Source organism: Anomaloglossus baeobatrachus, chromosome 7 (genome assembly GCF_048569485.1).
Source record: "Anomaloglossus baeobatrachus isolate aAnoBae1 chromosome 7, aAnoBae1.hap1, whole genome shotgun sequence".
NCBI lineage: Eukaryota > Metazoa > Chordata > Amphibia > Anura > Aromobatidae > Anomaloglossus > Anomaloglossus baeobatrachus.
In genome coordinates, this window is record NC_134359.1 from 196,714,087 (window position 1) to 196,738,281 (window position 24,195).

The window sequence follows — 24,195 nt, forward strand, 5'->3', positions numbered from 1 at the left end:
AGAGAAAAGGAGCGGGCGGAACCTCGTAGGGTGAAGCAGTCCGGTGTGGGTCCGGGCTGTGGGTAGCCAGAAGTGGGAGCCGGGCGAAGAGGAGTAGTCAGGCAAGTCACCCACTTGAGGGGACGCTAGGGCAGGCTTTCCCTCAGCTAAAGGAAGCGCCACGGCACTGTGTTTTGTTACTGCCACGTGTGGAGACTTGCGAAGAATAAAACATGTTTGTTATTTGCATTGAACCATGCCTGAAGAGTATTTGTACGCCGGACGACACCTGCACCACCACACTCTGCCCCACCAAGACATCTCCCGTCCCGATAGTGACGGCGAAGCCAGGGGTAAGCCTGACAGAAGGGGCCACGACTACAAGCCCAGAGGCGCCCCTGGCACCCCGTTACATGTGGCGTAGTCGGCAGGATCCGGATCGTATGCAAGGGGACCCGCTCCAAGAAGATGGAGACCAAGTGGTGCCAAGGGCCCCTGATCTGGACTTTCAGCGAAGATTTCCAGTCTCATGGTGGGAAGAAGAAACAGTGCCTGAGGCGTTGGACCGGGCACAAGATGGCGGCAAGATGGCCGTTGTCTGTGAAGACACAGAAAGCGCGCGCAGAATTAGCGCCAAAAGAAGAGCCTGGGGCTGGCCGGTGCCGAAAAAGAAGTTCGGAGTACTCCGCCCAAAGAGGGGAGGTGCCGGTCCCAGGGCACGAAGGAAGATATGTGAAGTGGGCGGTGTTCCAGAGAAAAAGAAGAACCGCCGCGTAGGGGTCGACCTGATGTGTGAGACTGGGGGTGGAGTATAACCAAGAGCGAGAAAAGTAAGCCCGCCTCCACTTCCTCCAGCATCTCCACTGACCCCGACGCCATTACCAGAAACGCTGACTCCGAGCAAGATGGAGACTCCAGGAAAACAGCAAGCTGCGGTAGCCGCACTAGTAGCGACTAGCCTGGGCAGAGGACGCCCGAAGCAGACTGCGGCTGCGGAAGGACCCACCCTTAACCTACCGGCTGTGCCAGGAGGACCGGAGCGGCCCACTACACAAGAGGCCGCACAGTGGCAACAGGAAATCGAGTTGGAGGAATGCCAATACCGGCGGCGGTCGCAGCAAAGACCGGTGCTAGCTGAACTCTCCCACCCGAGACGTTGGAGCAACCCGCCAACTACGAGCCCTTCCGGAGGCTGCGCCGGTTGCCCGGACAGTCCCTGTCAGAGTACGTGCAGGCCCAACGAGCCGAATGGCAACGTGCATATCATCCGGAGTGACTTTTCAAGACCGGAAGATGGCGGGCCTGTTTTTGTTCAACACCGGCGTTGTTGTGAGCCGGAAGAAGGTGTGTTGTTTGTAACCATTCAAGTTGCTGAGCCCGGAAGAGAGCCTGATGCTGGACTGAGCCAGGGGCTCCCTCCGCGTCGTTAAGAAGATTTTTGCCGAGTTGTGTTCCTGCCAGCTAACGTCTAAGACCGGGAGTGCTGCAAAAGCCTCCGGGCAGAAACTCCACTAAGACCGGGAGTGCCTGCCGACGGCCTCCGGGCACGACTAAGACCGGGAGCTTCCAGGAGGAACTCCGGGCGCTGGACTGGTGTGCCCTTGCGGGTGCCCTCAGGTGAACATGTTCGCAGTTTCATTAAAATGACTTTGTTTAGTTTTAAAATGTGATTTTAGATTTGTGCCTTGCCGGGAGGCTTAGGCTTAAAGAGGGGAGGTATGTAAGGGGTGGGCAGACCCCTTACAAGGAAGCACAGGTTTTCTCTGAAGTGGTTAATGCTGTCCCCATAGAAACTGTAGAGGAGGGAGGAGGAGCCGGCAGCTTAGGGGGAAAGGAAGTGTGTGCTGAAGGGAGTTGTGTCTGGGACGGGAGAGAAGAAACAGCCAGGGGCAGAGTGTGGAGCTGAGTGGGCAGAAAGAAAGAAAGAAAGAAGGGAGCTGGAAGAACAGGGAAGCCGGAGAGAAAAGGAGCGGGCGGAACCTCGTAGGGTGAAGCAGTCCGGTGTGGGTCCGGGCTGTGGGTAGCCAGAAGTGGGAGCCGGGCGAAGAGGAGTAGTCAGGCAAGTCACCCACTTGAGGGGACGCTAGGGCAGGCTTTCCCTCAGCTAAAGGAAGCGCCACAGCACTGTGTTTTGTTACTGCCACGTGTGGAGACTTGCGAAGAATAAAACATGTTTGTTATTTGCATTGAACCATGCCTGAAGAGTATTTGTACGCCGGACGACACCTGCACCACCACACTCTGCCCCACCAAGACATCTCCCGTCCCGATAGTGACGGCGAAGCCAGGGGTAAGCCTGACAGAAGGGGCCACGACTACAAGCCCAGAGGCGCCCCTGGCACCCCGTTACATGTGGCGTAGTCGGCAGGATCCGGATCGTATGCAAGGGGACCCGCTCCAAGAAGATGGAGACCAAGTGGTGCCAAGGGCCCCTGATCCGGACTTTCAGCGAAGATTTCCAGTCCCATGGTGGGAAGAAGAAACAGTGCCTGAGGCGTTGGACCGGGCACAAGATGGCGGCAAGATGGCCGTTGTCTGTGAAGACACAGAAAGCGCGCGCAGAATTAGCGCCAAAAGAAGAGCCTGGGGCTGGCCGGTGCCGAAAAAGAAGTTCGGAGTACTCCGCCCAAAGAGGGGAGGTGCCGGTCCCAGGGCACGAAGGAAGATATGTGAAGTGGGCGGTGTTCCAGAGAAAAAGAAGAACCGCCGCGTAGGGGTCGACCTGATGTGTGAGACTGGGGGTGGAGTATACCCAAGAGCGAGAAAAGTAAGCCCGCCTCCACTTCCTCCAGCATCTCCACTGACCCCGACGCCATTACCAGAAACGCTGACTCCGAGCAAGATGGAGACTCCAGGAAAACAGCAAGCTGCGGTAGCCGCACTAGTAGCGACTAGCCTGGGCAGAGGACGCCCGAAGCAGACTGCGGCTGCGGAAGGACCCACCCTTAACCTACCGGCTGTGCCAGGAGGACCGGAGCGGCCCACTACACAAGAGGCCGCACAGTGGCAACAGGAAATCGAGTGGGAGGAATGCCAATACCGGCGGCGGTTGCAGCAAAGACCGGTGCTAGCTGAACTCTCCCACCCGAGACGTTGGAGCAACCCGCCAACTACGAGCCCTTCCGGAGGCTGCGCCGGTTGCCCGGACAGTCCCTGTCGGAGTACGTGCAGGCCCAACGAGCCGAATGGCAACGTGCATATCATCCGGAGTGACTTTTCAAGACCGGAAGATGGCGGGCCTGTTTTTGTTCAACACCGGCGTTGTTGTGAGCCGGAAGAAGGTGTGTTGTTTGTAACCATTCAAGTTGCTGAGCCCGGAAGAGAGCCTGATGCTGGACTGAGCCAGGGGCTCCCTCCGCGTCGTTAAGAAGATTTTTGCCGAGTTGTGTTCCTGCCAGCTAACGTCTAAGACCGGGAGTGCTGCAAAAGCCTCCGGGCAGAAACTCCACTAAGACCGGGAGTGCCTGCCGACGGCCTCCGGGCACGACTAAGACCGGGAGCTTCCAGGAGGAACTCCGGGCGCTGGACTGGTGTGCCCTTGCGGGTGCCCTCAGGTGAACATGTTCGCAGTTTCATTAAAATGACTTTGTTTAGTTTTAAAATGTGATTTTAGATTTGTGCCTTGCCGGGAGGCTTAGGCTTAAAGAGGGGAGGTATGTAAGGGGTGGGCAGACCCCTTACAAGGAAGCACAGGTTTTCTCTGAAGTGGTTAATGCTGTCCCCATAGAAACTGTAGAGGAGGGAGGAGGAGCCGGCAGCTTAGGGGGAAAGGAAGTGTGTGCTGAAGGGAGTTGTGTCTGGGACGGGAGAGAAGAAACAGCCAGGGGCAGAGTGTGGAGCTGAGTGGGCAGAAAGAAAGAAAGAAAGAAGGGAGCTGGAAGAACAGGGAAGCCGGAGAGAAAAGGAGCGGGCGGAACCTCGTAGAGTGAAGCAGTCCGGTGTGGGTCCGGGCTGTGGGTAGCCAGAAGTGGGAGCCGGGCGAAGAGGAGTAGTCAGGCAAGTCACCCACTTGAGGGGACGCTAGGGCAGGCTTTCCCTCAGCTAAAGGAAGCGCCACAGCACTGTGTTTTGTTACTGTCACGTGTGGAGACTTGCGAAGAATAAAACATGTTTGTTATTTGCATTGAACCATGCCTGAAGAGTATTTGTACGCCGGACGACACCTGCACCACCACACTCTGCCCCACCAAGACATCTCCCGTCCCGATAGTGACGGTGAAGCCAGGGGTAAGCCTGACAGAAGGGGCCACGACTGCAAGCCCAGAGGCGCCCCTGGCACCCCGTTACACACTTTCAGAGGTTCTCCAGTGGAAACAAGTAATCACCTTTACTAAGGCCACGTGCACACACTGAGTATTCAGTGCGTTTTTTACCTCAGTATTAGAAGCCTAAACCAGGAGCGGTAAAATCAGAGAAAAAGTATAATAGAAACACGGGCACCACTTCTGTATTTATCACCCACTCCTGGATTTGGCTACAAATACTGATGTAAGACACTGACCAAATACTGAACGTGTGAACGTGTCCTAAGGATAAGTGATCATTTATTCATCAGTGGGGTCTGATTGCTGGGACCTGCACCGATCGTTCAACTTTTATCCCCCATTACACTGGAGCTCGTGTCCGACTCAACCCCTGATCCATTCATTCCCTCAGTGGCTGCGAGCGCTGCACTTGTTATTATCTGGCAGCTCCACAGAGGATGAATGGAGCTGCGGTCACACATCCCACCCCACAGAGGATGAATGGAGCTGCGGTCACACATCCCATCCCACAGAGGATAAATGGAGCTGTGGTCACACATCCCACCCCACAGAGGATGAATGGAGCTGCGGTCACACATCCCACCCCACAGAGGATAAATGGAGCTGCGGTCACACATCCCACCCCACAGAGGATGAATGGAGCTGCGGTCACACATCCCACCCCACAGAGGATGAATGGAGCTGCGGTCACACATCCCACCCCACAGAGGATAAATGGAGCTGCGGTCACACATCCCACCCCACAGAGGATGAATGGAGCTGCGGTCACACATCCCACCCCACAGAGGATAAATGGAGCTGCGGTCACACATCCCACCCCACAGAGGATGAATGGAGCTGCGGTCACACATCCCACCCCACAGAGGATGAATGGAGCTGCGGTCACACATCCCACCTGCCATCTTCCGATCGGTGCGGTTTCCACTGGTCTGGTTCCACCGATCAATAAGTTATCATCAACCTAACCTGTGGATCGGTGATAACTTGTTTTCACCAAAGACCCCATTACTGCAAACTACTATAATTGTACATCCCAGTTATGGTGCACAATATAGATGTGCAGGAGCCGCCTGTGTATACAGTCAAAGCAGCACAATAATGGGGATAACGCTAATGGGTGTTTATATTTATCTGTAGGGTGGGCCCCTGGAGTCAATTCCCCTGGTGGGCCCCAGACACCCCAGTCCGCCCCTGCATAGATATAATACCAGTGTAACAGTGAGTAAACCTCACTGTATGTAACCCAGCTTTTCAAGGCTCCTGAATGGCTGTGTAATTATCACTACAAAAGTAGCTGGGTTTGGAAAGGTGCGGCTCCTCTGTAGAGCTGTGTTCACACTGCGCCTTTAGCTACTATTTGTTTGAGCGGGACTCAAAAAAAATGTCAGAGAAAGTGCCCACAAACCGATCAAAAGACAGTGAGGTGTGAATAGTTGCTACATTACTGTGTGCATTACTACGGGAGATGAAACGCACTCCTATACTGATGAAAGAACTTGCCATGTGAATGAGGCCTTATTCAATGGTGAGAGTATCACACTACACAGGCCAGTTTCACAGCACTATTATTAACCTGGCTGTGGGTCTGAAGACAGAGGAGGCTCATCTCTACAGTCTGTGTAGGCTGCACTCCTGGATTTGGTTTCCAAACACTGGTAATACACGGGTGTGAAAGCTTTGTCCTCCCCACCACAGTGCTGAGATCCGCTGCTCCCCAGAAATCTCCACCTGGGGGCGCTGTGCACTCAGCCGCTGTGGGACGGGGCGGAGAGCTCCATTCTAGGTGGCTATGGAGGCAGCACCTCTCCCAATACTGGCCCCTCTCCCAGCAGCAGGATAGTGCTGGAGTGAGAGGAAGTCTGGCTTCTCCCATTCATTCACACGCTCCCCGGGCAGAGGAGGTGCGGGACAGAGGAGCTGCGGGACAGAGGAGCTGCGGGACAGAGGTGCCTCTGAGCTCCAGCCTGGCAGGATTGGCTGGATACAACTTCTACTTTTATTCTTGTGGATTAAAGTCGCAGGGAATCGGTGATTGGTTAGACTAGAAGACTTGGATACATCATTCTAAAGGTATCACATATGATGAATGGACATTGATGACTTGTATAACTTTCTATGGCTGGGCTTTGCATACAGCTGTCTGACACTATTGTACTGTCCACGTGCCACCAGGCTGGAATGGGCATTTAAACCATCTGCCGGGCATGGACTGAACAATAGAAATCCTCAAACCAGCTGTATGCTGGACGTTAACCCTCTGCCTCCCTGGCCGGTCACTTTTTGTTGTACGTAATGTGTTCTCACTCAGTCTTTTACTATCCTGAGCCTTTGTTTCCAGTCTAGACTTGGTTCAGTCCTGGGATGGAGGGTGAGATCCATCAGAGATGACTGGCGCCCCATGGCCACTCTCCACTGCCCTGTTCTCTTTAGACAGGCAATGACTCGTAGATGGTCCAGTACAAGATGTTGGGGCGAGAGATTCCACCTATATTTGGCTTCAGTCGTTTCCTGAGTAATGTCCCAAATTATCTGACATGCCCAATCTCTCCCCTTTTTTCTGACATGCCCAATCTCTCCCCTTTTTTCTGACATGCCCAATCTCTCCCCTTTTTTCTGACATGCCCAATCTCTCCCCTTTTTTCTGACATGCCCAATCTCTCCCCTTTTTTGTCTGTCTTCTGACAGTCGTCACATTGTGAATGATCTTGGATGTCACCGGAATATTGCTGACGCCCTTTTTGTCAGTATTGAATACAATGACTTCTGTACAAAGATGACTTGCCCAAAGTGTGTGTGAATACCGTCCAGTTTCTGAATCTCATAACAAGCTGGTAAGGGACGTTTCAGATTTGAGAAGTGCCACATGAATTACAGTGTTGGTGTGGATAATTGTTTATCACCTTAAAAATTGATTGATTGTATTGGTGCAATCAGAAATCTAGGGCAGCGGCTCAGTGCTGAGGTCCTCAGTTGAAATCCCACCAAGGACATCTGCAAGGAGTTTGTATGTTCTCTATGTTTTGGTTGGTTTCCTCCAGGTTCTCTGGATTCTTCCCACACTACAAAGATGTACTGATAGGAAATTTACATTATGAGCCCTAATTGGGACAGTGATGATCACGTCTGGAAAGCGCTGTGGAATTATTAGTGCTATATAAATGAGTAAACTAAATAAGTATAAGGCTACAGAGAAATTCAGATGTACATTGGGGTCTCGTAACTTGTACTACTGAGTACATGATCTTATCAAGGACTAGTCCTGTTTTGTGACGCATGGCGTCCTTCCAAAAGACAAGGTCTATGGTCACATTGTTAAACTTGAACACCATCTAGAAGTGTTCTCGGAGCGTCTGGCAGGGCTGCGGGACACCTTATACCTCACACCTCCATGGGGCGATTTCCTCTCTGTGTATTCTCGGGAATGCCAAGTCTTGAAAATGATGTTCTGGCCAAAAAATGTCGGTTTCATACACACACACTGCCCCAAATGGCAAACTCATTCCTTTACAAAAATCTTAATCCTCAATTTCAAGGAATGTCTGGAAAAGCCACTGAGCTAAGCTTAAAATTATAGTCTGTGAATCACCAGTTGCTTCAAGCGATAGAACTTCCATGTCGTAATTAATATCAGACATGTTTCTAATTAGCCGGGCTTCCTTGAGTATGGGGCACACGTTTCCATTAGGGAATATGTCTATTGACGTTTTCTTTTTTGCTGCTCTGATAGAAACAGTCTCTAATATCTGTTTTTTAGTCTTTGTGTTTACCTAGAATTAGTTAAAGAATTGCTATTGATTAGTGTGCCGGTAATATTAATTGACCGAAATGTTGCCACATCTACCATTTTATGGGCTTCTCTCGGGGTATTCCAGAAAAGAATTAAGCACCATGCTTTGTCTTTACAGAAAACAAAAGGGACCATGTAAAAATGTTACTTCAAAATGTTTCTTTTAAGTACATGGGACCGCTTAAAGAAAACTAAGTGCAGTGGTACTGCTAATGGGGGGTCTGGTATCGGCCTTCAGCACTATAATCTGGTGGCTTTTGTATATTGTGTCTCTCACAGGACATTTTTATCTCTGATACAAGCTCAGATTATGTGGCTGTGACTAAACAAAGCAGAATGTGACTTCCATCTTCCAGTTGGATGAGGGAGGACACTGCCAGAAGGGCTTGGCAGCCATTGTCTCAGTTACCTCAGGCAGAGGACGGGCCACACAGCAGACAGTTGCTGGAGGGGAATGTTTTTGGAAATCTCTGACATTGCTCTCTACCCACCCCCCTCTTTTCACCTCATACACGTGGTTACAAAAGTGAGCTAGTTGTAAAGATGTCTAGCTTTATGGCTCCTACAGCTGTTCTTTTATGAGAACATTGCATTTCCATAGGATTGGGACATCCCTAATATTCTATGATAGGACACAGACAGGGGTTGTCCGTAAGGTCCAGATGTTTACTGTTATTGGATTATCCTTGCCCATGTGGGGCAGATTTACTAGAACTGTCAAATTTATCATTCCTGGTGTTGTAAAGGCACAACATTTGTCAGAAGGGGTATTTGTGCAAGAATTTTGTGACTTTTTGGCTGTCTCCGCCACATTTCTTCAAATGTGTAAAAGGTCAACTACCTCATATTTTCTAGGACATGAACAGCCCAAAGTTGCACCAAACTTATCCAGAGATGTGCGTATCTTATCCCATTCCACATTGGGTTGAAGCCTGGCATATGTCCATGTTGTTTGGTCCATTTGGTGCATCTCTAGACTGTCTAGTCTTGGCTTATACCCCCTAGAAATTTGGTTTATTTCAGAAGTTTACTCCAAAACTTTGGAGCTTTTTCTTTTTTCACATGGTGCTGCATAGTAGACTGAATGTGTTTTCTAGTAAGCCATGCTTCCTTATCTGGTATTGCTTGGCATGTAAGGCTATGTTCACAGTTGTGTTTTTGCTGTACTTTTTTTTATTTATTTTATTTTTTAAATATTTTGAAAGCTGCATTTTACATTACCATGCTGTATGTTGCCCATACTACTCTGAGTAGCCTGCGGAAATGTGCTACTACTGTCTGCAGCGTCTCCGGAATTGTTTGGCATTGAGCAGATCTGGGTCATTATTGGTTGGTAATTGCAAAGGGAGCTGCCAGCAGCGGATCTTGATGATTTGCCCAAGTACATTCAGTGAGGCAGAAGAGCCTCAGACAACCATCAATGACCACATTGATAGCAGCCAAGGTGTGAAAGTGTGGTGATATCTGTGTGTGACACTCATACTGAATCAAGTGAGATTGTTTTTAAATGTTTCCATTTTTTCCCATCATTTATATATCAATAACATGTTTATCCATTCTGGGATGTTTATCCATTCTGGGATATCTATATTTCCACAACTTTTCTTCCTTGGTGTTGCAATTTCAATGTTGAATGTAAATATCTAAATCCAGTTAATCTGCACCCAACCTCCGATCTTACCAGTGCTTTTTTATTAATAACACGACTAGCAGAAGACTTGTTGAGAATTGTGCATCCACTCCTAGGCCACCTTCACACATCTGTGTCTCCGTTACGTGTGACGTCCGTTTTCACAAGTACCTGAGACAGGCACCCTTAGACCCATTAAAATCAATAGGTCTGCGCACACGTGTGTGTTTTCACATGGGCCGTGTGTCCGTGTGGAGCATACGTGTGTCCGTGTGCTCTACACATAGACATGTCCATTTTTCTTTGGCAGCACAGGTGTCACACGGACAAAATGGATGTGATCCGTGTCACATTAATGTGACACGTACCGGAGAAAACAATGTTTCTGTGAAATAAAATGAATTTCTACACTCATCTTCTCCACCGCTGCTGTTTCTGCTGCTGTGGTCAACCCCCACTCATTATGCTCCATTGCATATTCACTGCACCGAGGACCGGAAGCAGCAGCAGGGAGACAGCAGGGCCAGAGACCACAGAGCAAAAGACATCAGTACCATGGACAGCAACGCTAGGGACAGGTGGGCATAAAGTTTCTATTCTCCGTGTATTATCACGGATAGCACACGGAGAACACTCATGTTCCAAAATCATGGCACCTTCTACACGTGTGTGGTTTTTCACGGACGTGTGAAAGCAGCCAGATAGTTTGTCTATATAGAGAAGACGCCTAACTGACCACGACGAGCCCTGATGGACGATATGGCCAGACAGTAGACGTTAGTTACTAAACCTTTTTCTGCAGTCCTCTGGAGGGTGATTGTTCTCTCTGAACAGTTTCCATTAATGTGGGCAGCACATCCCATTTGCACAGGGCGCATATAAGATGGGATCAAGGGCAAACAATCTTTGTGTCACTGCTGGACCTGTTTACAATGGGATTGAAGTCTGGAATGAGCTTTGGCTCTTGTATTCAGTACAGTCAGTGTGATTTGTACCTAGATAATTTACAAATGTATACATATATTAACAGGATGGAACCGGAAGCCATAAAGTGTAAATTCATCATATAAACTGATGACTGTAGAAAACCTCTGTGGATTTCACACCCATATCAGTGTGTGAGACACGCTGTGCTCACCTGATGTCACAAATAACTTCCTTAGGCTAGGTTCGCACACTGCGTCTTTTTGACGCTGCGTTTTTGTGCGTTTTTGGCCGCTAAAAACGCACAAAAACGCACTTGCGTCGAAAAAATGCATGCGTTTTTGCCGCGATTTGGTGCGTTTTTGGCTGCGTTTTGCTGCGTTTTTGATCTCTGCGTTTTGCTGCGTTTTTCCAATGCATTGCATGGGGGGAAAACGCAGAAAAGAACTGACATGTCCATTTTTTTTTTTAACTCAAAAACGCAGGTAAAAAAAACAGATGTGTGCGGACAGCAAAAATGAAAACTCATAGACTTTGCTGGGGAAGCAAAGTCCTGCAGTTTTGAGGCCAAAAACGCAACCGAAAAACGCGCAAAAACGCCGCGAAAAACGCACTGTGCGCACATAGCCTTACTGTAAAATAATGATGGCTGAGTGTTTATAGAAATGACTGTCCTGCTCCACTCTATGTATCTAGCTGTATAGTCAATCATCTTCCATGTGAAGTGCAGACAAATTTATGACAATGACAGCTGAGCTTCAGCATCTTCCAGCCCTCTCATCATGGCGTTCCTCCATCCTCATTGCAGCGTGTTGAAGTGGGTCCAGTACTGGCTACAATGAAATGCATTTTACCACTTTGTAATCCCAGTCGAATCGACGATCAGCTGATCAATAATAGCTAAATCCCACTGATCTGCTGTAAAACGTCTGCATGATATTCTGCTGCAAATTGTACATATATTGCTGCCAACCCATGTTCCCTTAATGGGGTTGTCCACTATTCGGACAACCCTTCTCAATTCATATGTTTCCCATCATTTAAAATAATTAAACTTATACTTCCCTCTATTACTGGCGCCGTTAGTAATGTCGGCTCTGTTTCTCCAGGGATTGTATACCAGTCTGCCAGCAGTTGATCCTGGCGGACAGTCAGTGGCTGCCTCTATAGCGCCCAGAGAAGAGGGTACTCGGTCCCGGGCAGTAACAAATGGGAATACCGTTGCCCAGTCCCGTGCCCCTTTTCTTAATGGGGGGTATTTACAGGGGAGATAAGAGTTTTTGTCATGTGACGCTACCTGCGGGTGCGGATAAGGATAGAGAACTGCCGCTGCTGTATATGGGTACTCCCAGACCTGATGGTAGTGGCAGCTGTGATTGTAGGCCCTCCGAAGGTCCCTTGGAGGACCAGTGCCAATGTAGTGACCCAGGTTGCTCTGCCCCCAGCACTCTCTGTAGATTGAATCCCCGTAGCGTTGAGCGTTTGGGGACCCCAACTGTCCCTTGTGGGATACAGTCTCCTCCGTACGGCAGGTAGTGCGGACCCTGCGGGGAGGTAAGTTTCCAAACCCCTATTTAATTTTTTGCCTAGCGGCTTTAGATCATTGTATTTTTGGGATGTGCGATCCATGTCTTTTTCTTCATAGTATGGTATATATCATTCTATCCCCCTCTTTTTTTTTTTTGCTTGGATCTGCACTCTCCCCATTTGGCACAGGTGATTTTAATCAGCAGGAGACTGCAAGAGGGGTCTGCCTTCTTTTTGCTCCCAGTCCACATATGGGAGCCAGTAGGAGGTGAGTGCACAGCTCCTCTCACTGTGTGCTGGTGCTGTGTGGTGGCTGCTGTTGTGGTGGTGTGGTGTCGGTGGGGCGGCGCGGCCTGGAGCCTTGGGGGCTTTGCCTTGCAGCATGGGTGCTGTGAGGCACCAGGTCGCCCGCCCTGCTGGCGCTTTGTCGCTGCGGCGGTGGTCAGTGCACGGTGCCGCACAAAAAGGTCAGGTTAGGGACCCACTCAAGAGGTTTGCCGTGACGTGGCAGTGGGCTTAATACAATCTGATCAGAATGGTAACAAAAGAATCTCATGTTCTATTTAATTTTTTGCCTAGCGGCTTTAGATCATTGTATTTTTGGGATGTGCGATCCATGTCTTTTTCTTCATAGTATGGCCACTATTCGGACAACCCTTCTCAATTCATATGTTTCCCATCATTTAAAATAATTAAACTTATACTTCCCTCTATTACTGGCGCCGTTACAGTGATGTCGGCTCTGTTTCTCCAGGGATTGTATACCAGTCTGCCAGCAGTTGATCCTGGCGGACAGTCAGTGGCTGCCTCTGTAGCGCCCAGAGAAGAGGGTACTCGGTCCCGGGCAGTAACAAATGGGAATACCGTTGCCCAGTCCCGTGCCCTTTTTCTTAATGGGGGGTATTTACAGGGGAGATAAGAGTTTTTGTCATGTGACGCCACCTGCGGGTGCGGATAAGGATAGAGAACTGCCGCTGCTGTATATGGGTACTCCCAGACCTGATGGTAGTGGCAGCTGTGATTGTAGGCCCTCCGAAGGTAGGGCTGTGCATGGGAGATATAGTGGGGCAATAATGGAGACTACACCAGGTTGTCTTTAACAGTCTCTACTCACTGTGGACCCAGGGGTTGGTGGTTCAGGTCCCTTGGAGGACCAGTGCCAATGTAGTGACCCAGGTTGCTCTGTCCCCAGCACTCTCTGTAGATTGAATCCCCGTAGCGTGGAGCGTTTGGGGACCCCGACTGTCCCTTGTGGGATACAGTCTCCTCCGTACGGCAGGTAGTGCGGACCCTGCGGGGAGGTAAGTTTCCAAACCCCGATCCTAGTTTAGTGCTGATGCCCCCGGATTATTTGGTTTGGTGAAGACCGCGAAGGTGTCATCACCGGACAGGTATTGGGCCCTGTACCCATGCGTGCTCCGGTCCCAGCGGTATCTCGGTACTTGTCCTGACGACCTCTCTCCTGTGCCCCTGAGGTCACCGTTACACGGACCCAGCTCAGGCACGTCCGCACACCTCTCCTGTGTGCTACTCAACTCTCGACTACTCTCTGACTGACCCCTCCCACCAGACTGGCTATACCCAGGGACTCGTTCCCATGTTGACCATCCCTTTACGTGGTTAACCCTTTATGCCCAGTGTGGAGTGGAGAACTAGGATTTTGGTCGTATTTTGGTGGAATCGGCACTGGTACTCCAAGTCCCAGAGGGTAGGTCCTGCATCCCCAAGAGGATGCAGTTCCCTGTAGTGCCCTGAGGGTCTCAGGGGCGCTACACTTCCTTCTCCCAACCTGCATATGTGCCGCCCCGCTCGCAGCAGCCGAGCTGCTCGGATCCGGACCTTCTGTGGGTGGCTCGAGGGTCTCCGGACCCGGGGGTCTTGCTGTCACTTCGATCAAAAAAAGGGGGGGTTTGTTGCGGTGGATGCAGGAGGTATATGTACAGGCTGAGCCGTACTAAGTTTGTGACGCCACCCACTTTATGTGGTGAGGTTGGACACCACCGCTGCAGTGACAGGGCACCCGGTGGAGATTTTATGCAGCAAGTTGTTAACCCCTCCGTTGGCAGGGATGGTGGCCCTGGGACCCGTTGGGGTTTTGGTGCATTGAGATGGGTGACTGCAGGGTGCTGGCGTACTCACTATTGAAGGAAACACACGAGTCTCTGGTAAACGAAGCTGATGGTGGGCGGTGCCCGCAGCCGGCTGCGTTCTGGTTCCTCCACCCAGCTGATGGTCTCTGTCTTTCTCCTGCACCTTTTATAGAATGGTGAACTGCCTGTGCTTGCAACTTCAGGAGTCCGCTCCCAGTTGGATGTGGTTTAAGCAGCCCTCGCCCGCAGACGCTGGTCCGTTCGATCTCTGAGCCCTGGCGGTGGCCTTCTATCCCCTCGGTGAGCTGTTGTCTTCTAATAGGGACTTTGGGTGTGACAGGACCTCTAGTCCTGGCCTCAATCGGTAAATTAACCGGTTCCAGTCGCTTCTGGTCCCGGCTTCAGGGTCCGAGTACCCCCCCCGTGTGCTCCAGTTTCCGAGTCTGTTCCCTGGGTCGGTAGCGGTGGGCCACAACCCTGTCCCGGTCCACTGCGGTTCCACCGAGCCGTCTTCCTGGCTCTTGCAGACGGAGACCGGCGTCTACCTCCTAGCCAATAGAATCAGGACTTCTACCCTGGCGCCGCTCAATTTGAGGTTTTCGCCTCTGCTGGAGCTGCACACAGCTCCAGCCCACACTCCTCTCCAACTTGAACTCTAAACAGAACTGCTTACTTTCCCACCCCGGGCTGTCCAGACTCCTTGGTGGGCGTCTTCCAACCGCCTGGTTCTGTATCGTCCCACAGGCTCGGCCGGCTGCCGAGCCACTCGGATCCGTGCTCGTACGGTGGGTGGCTCGAGTTCCTCACGGACCCGGGGGTCACGTCGCTCTGCAAGGGGGTTGGTGCTACACTCAGGGACTTTGGTGGGGAGTTCCACGGCCGGGGCCGCGGTGGTTTGTAGGGGGTTTAAGTTCGTGACGCCACCCACGGGTTGTGGTGAATGGATGGACACCACCGCTGCCGTTGACTAGGCCTCCTGGGGACGGTGTTGCGCAGCTTGGTGTTGACCCCTCCATGGGTAGGGGCTGATGGTCCCGGGGGCCCGAGGGAGGTGCTGAGGGGATGGGTGCGTGCTGGGTGCTGGTGCGGTGCGGCGCGGTGTGCGGCCCAAAGGCACTGGTGTACTCACTATGACACAACACACTGGAGTCTCTGGTAAACCAAACGGGGTGATGAACGGTGCCCGCAGCCGGCTGCAGCTTCTCCCTTAACAGTTTGGTGGTTTCCGCCTTTCTCCTGCACCTTAATGTGAATGTTCTTGTCGCGAGCGAGGAGGACGCCGCCGCTGCTGTGCTCTCGCTAACGCTCGGGGCCGGCACTGCTGCGACTGCTGCTCGGTGGCTCGAGCGGTGGGCCGGATCCGGGGACTCGAGCGGTGCTCCTCGCCCATGAGTGAAAGGGGTGGTTGGTTTGGGGGATTTAGTCCGTGACGCCACCCACGGGTCGTGGTGAAGATAGGCACCACTGCTGCTGGTGACGGGGATCCCGAGAGCGATGGTAGGGAGCAGCTGGGATGTTGTTTCCCCCCTCCGTGGGTAGGGGTCGGTGGTCCCGGGGCCTGATGATGTGACGGGGAGGCAGGGTCGGTGAGGTGCAGGGCTGCAGGGACAGCGCGGCGCGGTGCCGGATGGCACGGGTGTACTCACTCAGCAAGAAAGGACAAAGTCCTCTGTAAACCAAACGGCTGGATGGACGGGTCCCGCAGCCGGCTGCAATGTCTCTCCCCGGACAGGTGATGGCGGCTGTCTTTCCCTGCACCTTGATTTTCTCCTTCTGACTACTATGGATTCCCAAGGGTAGTCTGCTCCCCGGTGTATGGGTACCGGAGGAGCCCGTTTGCCCGCAGGCGCTGGCCCTTGGGTCTCTAGCCTTAGGCGGTAGCTGTATACCCTTACGGTGTGGGCGGTTGCCTTCAATCGGGACTTTTGTTGTTGTGAAACCCCTGGGGTTCCAGTCACATTCGGATCTGACTATTGTCGGCGGCTCCAAGCCTGGTCGGGGTCCGATGGCCCTGCCTGTGTGTGCTGGCTTCACTTCGCTCCCCGGTCGGTACCGGTGGGCTGTAGCCCGACCCCGGTCCTACGGTTCCGCGTTGCTCCACCACTCCTGCAGACGGCCACCACCATCTGCCAACCTTGCTGTTAGTGCCTGGGCCACAAACCCAGACACCCAAGTGTTCACTCCTCTCAATTCAACCTCCTAAAACTCCAAACTCTGACACTTTTCCCGCCTCCAGGCCTGTGAACTCCTCGGTGGGTGGGGCCAACCGCTTAGCTCCGCCCCACCTGGTGTGGGCATCAGTCACTGGAGGGAGGCAACAAGGGTTTTGTGTTTGGCTGGTGTCCCTGTCTGATGGGGATGGGGTGTTTGTGTGTTATCTGTGACGACCTGGCTAGGCCAGGGCGCCACATTCTGACTCCTATGCCTAAGCAACGGTAGTCCGCTTCCCGGCTTGCTGGGTGTCGGGAGAGCCCTGTTTGCCCGCAGACGCAGGCCCTTTGGGTCTCTATGCCTTGGCGGTGGCTTTACCCTAATGGTTGGGCTGTTGTCTTCAGTCGGGTCTTGTGTGGGAAAGGTCCTTAAGTCCAGTCCTCAGTCAGTTGATTTGACTCAGCCCTGTAGTTTCTGGGCTTCGTACTGGGTCTGAGTACCCCTCCTGGTGCTCCGGTTTCCAATCTGCTCCCCGGTTCGGTTCCGGCGGGCCACCGCCCGACCCCGGTCCCTACGGTTCCACCGGCTGTAATCCGAGCTCCTGCAGGCGGCCACCACTGTCTGCCTCCTTGCCAGAGGTGATTGGGCTCCAACCCAGACACCTGGTAGACTATGGCAGGCCTGGTAACAGGTCTGCCCTTGAACTCGACTTCTCTCCTCCACTATCAAAGCTAATTTACCTAGAACTCTGTTTTTCCCGCCTCCAGGCCTGTGAACTCCTTGGTGGGTGGAGCCAACCACCTGGCTCTGCCCCCCTGGTGTGGACATCAATCCTGGAGGGTGGCCACAAGGTTTTGAAGTTTGGCTGCTGTCACCTTTTTGGGGAGGGGGTGTGTGTGCATGGGACTACCTGGGATGACCTGGCTAGTCCAGGGCGTCACAGTTCCGCCCCCTGGTGTATCCATCTAGCCCTGAGGGGGGTGACTAGGGTTTTGAGGTTGGCTGATGTCACCTGTGAGGGAAAGGTGTAGTGCAAGGGCTTATCTCTGACTACCTGGCCCGGCCAGGGCATCACACATACATATCACATACATCTGGAGGAAGAACGAGAGCAGCAGCGCACGTGTGGCACCCCTGAGACTTTCGTCGCCACAGAGGTACTACACCTCAGCCAGAGGTGTGGTATCCCATCCTTGGTAGGAAGGGGTCATCTACCGGTTCACAGACAAAACTTGCACACACCAATTGTTAGGTCACGCACCAGGTCAGGGTTTAAGGCAGGTACTCCATTAATGCTGAGAAGCAGCGACCAGTATATCTTTTTATGGAGCCTTAAGTCCCATTCACTGTCCTGAAGGGGTGGAGCCTGGCAGATGGAGTGTGGAACCAGTCAGTTGGGGTAGTTGGAAAACCAGTTAGAACCAGCCAGGTCTGGTCAGAGGGAGTTTTTCAGTCAGAGTGAGTGACAGTTGACAGGCATTCAGTCAGTGGAGAAGAGTCAAGTCACAAGGAGTAAGACCCTGGGGTCCTGCTAGGCCATGGTGACACCGTGAGAAGGGGCTCCAGAGTGCCACGGATGTGTGAGAGGCCTCCGTGGGCTTGTTCCACCAAAAACACCAGGGTGGAGGAATCTGGCTGCAATAACGGGGATGGTCCCCAGGCAAAAGGAAGAGAGAGACATTTCTTTTGGCAATCCGACGGCCTGGGTGATTGCTGTAGGCACCCGAGGCCACAACATGCCACCCATCCTCTGCAAGGGAGGCTTAAAAAGGACCACGGTCAGCCACCTTTTAGTCAGGGCTCAGTGGCTGAGTCGCAGGACAGTCCAGTGAAGGTCAGCGCTAAAGAGACGGCCAGGAAAGGCACATTGAGGGGTGCACCGGTACTGATCTTGACCTGTTCGGGATCGGCGGAGGCCCACAACAGTGAATCCTGGCACACCACGGGGAAACTGGTCAGCTGCAGTTTTGGAACAGACTGTGAGTAAAACATCTTGACTGCAAAGCCTCGTGTCATCTGCTTCTTCCTGCGCCCCATCCATTTCCTTCATAGACTTTCCTAACGGTTGCCCCAGGGTTACCCGCTCCACCGGTGGGAAGCAGAAATACCTCAGCTGTCATATCACTATCCCTGGCGGTCCCGTCCAGCAGCCACGGCTCCAAAGCCGCAATCTACAAGTGGCGTCACGAACTTCATCTTAAATCTAAACTACAACTCCCATCATCATCCTCCCTTTATTATTATTGAGACACCGCCAGGGTAACGGAGCTGGCCCTCCGCCACTGCTGACATCCCCGGACTAGTCTGGCCTGGTTCTGAGTGCCCCCGGCCCTGGGGCAGGCGTGTCACACACATCCTCCAGTTGGGAGACTGAAGCGGCCACTGGGATTGCGTGACGTCACACTGGTGCACAATCCCTGGAGCAACCGAGCCAACACCACTGGAGCACCACAAACAATAGAGGTGAGTATAAGTTTTATTATTTGAGAAGGGGTTGACTGACTTTTTTTAAGGAACCTCATTGTCCGTTTCTATGCATACTTTTTTTTTTTTTGCTGCGTGTGAATGAGCTCTCTTAGGCTACGTTCCTACAGTGAGCTTTTGATGATTTTTTTTTTATGTTGCAGCATTTTTGTACCTATTATGTAAACTGGGTTACATGTGGTTTTTCTACATCTGTTTTTCATGCTGCGTTTTTTTCCTTTTGTTATGTCATGTTTTAAATCAAGCTCCTTTGTGTCAGAATTATAAAACGCTGCATTTATGACATAGCGAAAATACGTAGAGTCAAAAACTTAGTAAAAGCTCAATGTGGGCACACAGCCTTAAAATCTCATCCATCTTGAAGCTACTTTCACATTCTGCGCCCTGCCAGTGGGAATGAACATGCATTCGTGAGATTTTCAGAAAGCCAGAGTTTGGGTCATGCACACTACTTCAGTTTGAAGCCAGGATGTGTATACCCGGCTTCATAGAGAGCATGACCGAAACTCCAGGGTCATGTGTGCACTGAGCCGAAATTCCCCGTTGGACGCGATGGGGGCGGAAAGGTGGGTGAGATCATCCTCTGATGCTGCGTATTCATTAGCATGATAGCACACCCACAGGGGCAAAACCGTTGATCGCAAACACATCGTATCTTTGTCTAGAATTGAGCGTTTTGTTGCACGAACCTAGTCAATTGTAACGTGTGACATCCCTCATACGATTTTGGTGTATTCTGCAGCTCCGGTCACCTCCATGCAGCAGCGCTGGAAGCGACGCAGGAGCATCCTGGATTACGCCGGACATGGAGGGCTTTTTGGGGCTGATTAAAGTGGTTAACCAGGGTATATGTTTGTGTTTTTTATTTCTAATAAAGGATTTTTTCGGGTGTGTGTGTTTATTTACTGTAATTTACAGATTAATCATGGAAGGTGTCTCATAGACGCCTGACATGATTAATTTAGGACTTATTGGCAGCTATGGGCTGCCAATAACTCCTTATTACCCCGATTTGCCAACGCACCAGGGCAAATCGGGAAGAGCCGGGTACTGTCCCAGAACTGTCGCATCTAATGTATGCGGCAATTCTGGGCGGCTGCTGGCTGATATTGTTAGGCTGGGGGGCTCCCCATAACGTGGAGCTCCCCATCCTGAGAATACCAGCCTTCAGCCGTATGGCTTTATCTGGCTGGTTTTAAAATTGGGGGGGACCCCACGCCGTTTTTTTTAATTATTTAATTATTTATTTCACTACACAGTATAGACACGCCCACCGGCTGCTGTGATTGGGTGCAGTGTGACACCTGTCACTCAGCGTGGGGGCGTGTCTCACTGTAACCAATCATAGGCGCCGGTGGGCGGGGAAAGCAGGGAATACGAGATTGTTTAATGGGCGGCCGGCTTTTTCAAAACAGTAAAAGCCACCGGAGCAGTGTGAATGCCGTGCAGCGCCGGGGATCGGGGATTGGTGAGTATGAGAGAGGGCTGCTAACTTCAGTCACTTAGGAGATTAGCGGTCACCGGTGAGTCCTTCACAGGTGACCGCTAATCAGGGCGCGACACAGACAGAGCCGCAGCATGACCATGAAGTCGGGTGAAGTTCACCCGAGTTCATTCTGACAGTGCGGCTCTGTCTGTGTCTGCTGTCATCTGCCATTCAGCTCTGCTACATGGCTGTCTGTGTCTGCTGTTAGCGGCCATGTAGCAGAGCTGAATGGCAGATGACATAGTAAAAACGCATCCCTACACATTACACACGCTTGGCAAGTCAATAAATAAAAAAAAAAAAAAGGTGCCCAATGCATACGTCACAGAACACATGATCTAGAGGATCGCACACAAAATTGATCAATTTAACATAGACTACTAACGCACGTGTGACAGCAAATGAACGACCTACGTGTGATCTCATAAGATCCCGTATGCAACCTGGGCGTGTCACATCGCAAATGCGATTGTACAACTAATTGCAACGTGTAAAGCAGGCTTAACATGCTAATGGGAGCGACTGGCAAGAGAAGCAATGCCTAGGGGGGGCTACTGCCGTCGCTCATTAGCATACGATAAAAGATCTTTAGAAATACTTTTTCTAAACATCTCTTTATCTATGCTAGTCTATACAGGGACGGTTAGGCAGGGATTAGCAATATGCACCCAGAACTGCTCATGGTTCTGGGTGCATATTGCACCTGACAGGTTCCCTTTAACATTTCAATAGATAGAAGCTTGAAAATGTATTTATTATTTTACATAAGTTATTATTATTATTATTACATAAGTGAAAAATGCTAATGTAAAACACTGACCCCCAGATGGCAAAACGCTGACATCCGAACAAAGGCTAATAGATTTCATAATCTGTTTTAAAGGGAACCTGTCACCAGGTTTTCCCCTTACAAGCTGCAGCCACCAGCAGTGAGCCCTTATATACAGCATTCTAGAATACAGTATATAAGAGCCCAGGCCAATCGGTATAACGTAAAAACACTTTTATAATACCCACCTAGGGAGTGGTCAGGTCCAATGGGTGTCCCTGCTCTCACTTCCTCTCTTCTTGCGATCGCAGTACTCTTGCCCAGCCCCATGTATATGACTCATGCATTGCGGTCCTGCGCAGGCACACTTTGATCTGCCTGGCTGAGTCAGAGCAAAGTACTGTAATCCCCAGCCATGAGAAAAGGTCAAAGATTGCCTGCGCATGTGCACTACAGTACTTTGATCTCCCCTCAGCCTCTCAGATCAAAGTGCGCCTGCGCAAGAGCGCAATGGATGCCTTTCTGTGACTATTGCAGGACACATCATGTATACCAGGCTAGGCAGGAGGACGAAGATCACACAAGATGGAGGATGTGCTGAAACGAGAGTAGTGACACCCATCAGACCAGCCCACCCCCTAGGTGAGTATAATAAGTGTTTTTTTTACATTATAGCGAGCGGCCTGTTCTCTTATAATATATGTGACGCCCCTGGACTAGGCAGGTCGTTACAGGGTACTCGACGCTCATTATCTCCCACTGCAGGACTCAACCCCTCTTGGTTCTGGGTTCCCAACCTGCAGTGCTGCCTCCATCAGCATCCAAAAATCCCAATCACACCTCGCACCACACCCTGTCAGGCACACCAGTGGGCTGCTAAGCTTGAATAGAGACGCCCACCTAGGGGTCAGGCAGGGAGGTGGGAGGTGACAAGTGAGTTGGCTCCAGGGGAGCGAAGTGAGAGGAGAGTTGAGTGGTAGCCCTCGAGCAGTGAGGAGCTTGGGGGGAAGCTGGGAGTTGGAGCTCCCAGGGGAGAAGTAGATTGGGTTGCAGACGGTGGTCTGGACCTGGAGTAGTCGGAGACCCGGTCACGGGATATTGGCACTGGGTACTTGGACTTAGTCTTGGAGGACAGTCGGTAGCTCAAGTACAATAGCCAGTCCGGGACCGAAAGCACGTTGGGGTACTGGACCCTAGGTGGGGGAGAGGCTTCAAGCAACCTGGCAATTAACCTACGGAGGATCGGGCCTTTATGGACTGTCCCCACAAAACTCAGAGATCGGGGGCACTAGCGGAATGTGGGGATAGAGCTTTCCAACCAAAGCAGCCCACTGAAATCCCAAGCGTGAGCTCCTCAGAGCACAGCTCCTTCACACCAAAACGAAGGGCACGCGGCCCGGACAGCTTCAAGCTTACGGGCCACTTGGACACTACTAAAATTTATGCACGGAGGCAGGCTCCGGACCATCAGGCAGTACTGCAGGGGACAGAACCCGGACGAGCTCCCCCAAGAGGGCAGTGGCACCCAGAGACTTGGTTTACTACGTTGTCAGCGTCTGCTTTCCTTCTGAGTGAGTACCTGATCACCCCCTGCTCCCAGCGAGCCTGCGCTCCCCTGCAATCCATCCCACCAACCAGAGTCCCGGGGCCTTCCCTACCCTCATCTAGCTGCCCCCCATTCCATCACCCCGGGTACTCCCAACGGCAGCGGCGGTACTCCCTATTACCGCACACCACGGGTGGCGTCACGAACTATATCTCCCCTGTAAATAGCCCCTTCTTCATTTGAGTGTGGCCCCTAGCCCCCAGGTCTGGAGACCCTCGAGCCACGAGTAATCACCCCTGGATCTGAGCGGTTTGACCACTGCAGGGGCACTATTTATACAGTATTCTGGAATGCTGTATATAAGGGATCACTGATGGCCGCAGCTCATAAGGGAAAATCCTGGTGACAGCATCCCTTTAATGCAGAGTGGAATATAAGCCATGAACTCCTCTGTACTTGAGGCTGCTGGATATTGATATCATCCTCTCGTGGTTATGCAGAACAGGACCTTGGTTGGCTGTAATAATATATTTATTGCACAATTAATGTTAGAGGTTAGGGGGGCTCATGTTAAAACATCCACTTGCAGAAGAAACATTTTCTTCCCACAGTCTGGAAGAACTTGCTCCAGATCTGTCACTTCTGGATGAGGAGTGTTGTATGGCTGTTGTAGTAAAATTTTAGTATTTTGAGAAAATGGACAGAAATGAAATAACTCCAGCACTTACAGCCACTGGGATGCACCGAGAATAGAAATACTGCTAAAATAGCTTTTGTCAATGGCCACCCATTGTGTTCCCATCCTCCTCTAGACTACTCCATGGTGAAGTGTTGATAACAGCTGGATTATATCAAACCATCCCCAGGTTGGAGGATGTCTGAGCTCGCCTCTCAGGCTGCAGTAACGTATTCACTTCACCCTTCACTAATGTGACTCGCCCACCCCAGTGCTATGGGACACCCGGTCCCGGGCCGGACTAGTCCGGGGGTCGTCAGTGGTGGCGGGGCCCGGCTCCGTGGCCCTGGTGGGTGTCAATTAATATGGCTGGTGACTTGGGAGTAATTAAAGTTTTTATTTCGTGACGCCACCTGTGGTTTGTGGCTATTAAGCCGCCGCTGCTGTGCGAGGCCTCCGGGGTGATGTTATGGCAGCAATGGTGGTACTGCTCCCCACAGGTGGAGCGGTGCCCCGGGGACACTGTTGGTGCTCGTGAGAGTCTATGGTGTTGTGTGGATAACACGGTGCAGGGCCGACAGGCAACGAAAGAAACAGGCACAAACAACAGTCTCTTTACCTTCTCCTCTTTTACTTCACAAGCGGTTAGTCCTGGGAGACCGTTACAGGTGGTAGAGGGCTCCGGCCGGCCTGGAAGTAACTGAGATGTCGTTTTGGCCAGATGAGTATGAGGCCTACTCCTGTTCTTTTCCTTACTGTAATAGGACCCTGCTCTGTGAATTTAGCAATGGCCCCCTTGCTGCTGGGACCGGTGGTACGTCCCTTTCCCTCTGTGGTAGGCCGCGCAGGCCCTCTCTGGTGCTTCTCTGCTGGAGTCCACA

At 51.7% G+C, this 24,195-nt stretch overlaps 1 protein-coding gene across 3 annotated transcripts in view; it reads left to right on the plus strand.

Moving 5' to 3' along the window:
- Positions 1–6,074: 6,074 nt before the first annotated feature.
- MYO1B (myosin IB) overlaps positions 6,075–24,195 on the plus strand; it is a 362,240-nt gene continuing 344,119 nt past the window's right edge. For all 3 annotated transcript variants that reach the window (XM_075317858.1, XM_075317859.1, XM_075317861.1), the window contains exon 1: positions 6,075–6,314. The gene's annotated coding sequence lies outside the window, so the exon portion shown is untranslated. The remainder of the gene's footprint in view (positions 6,315–24,195) is intronic.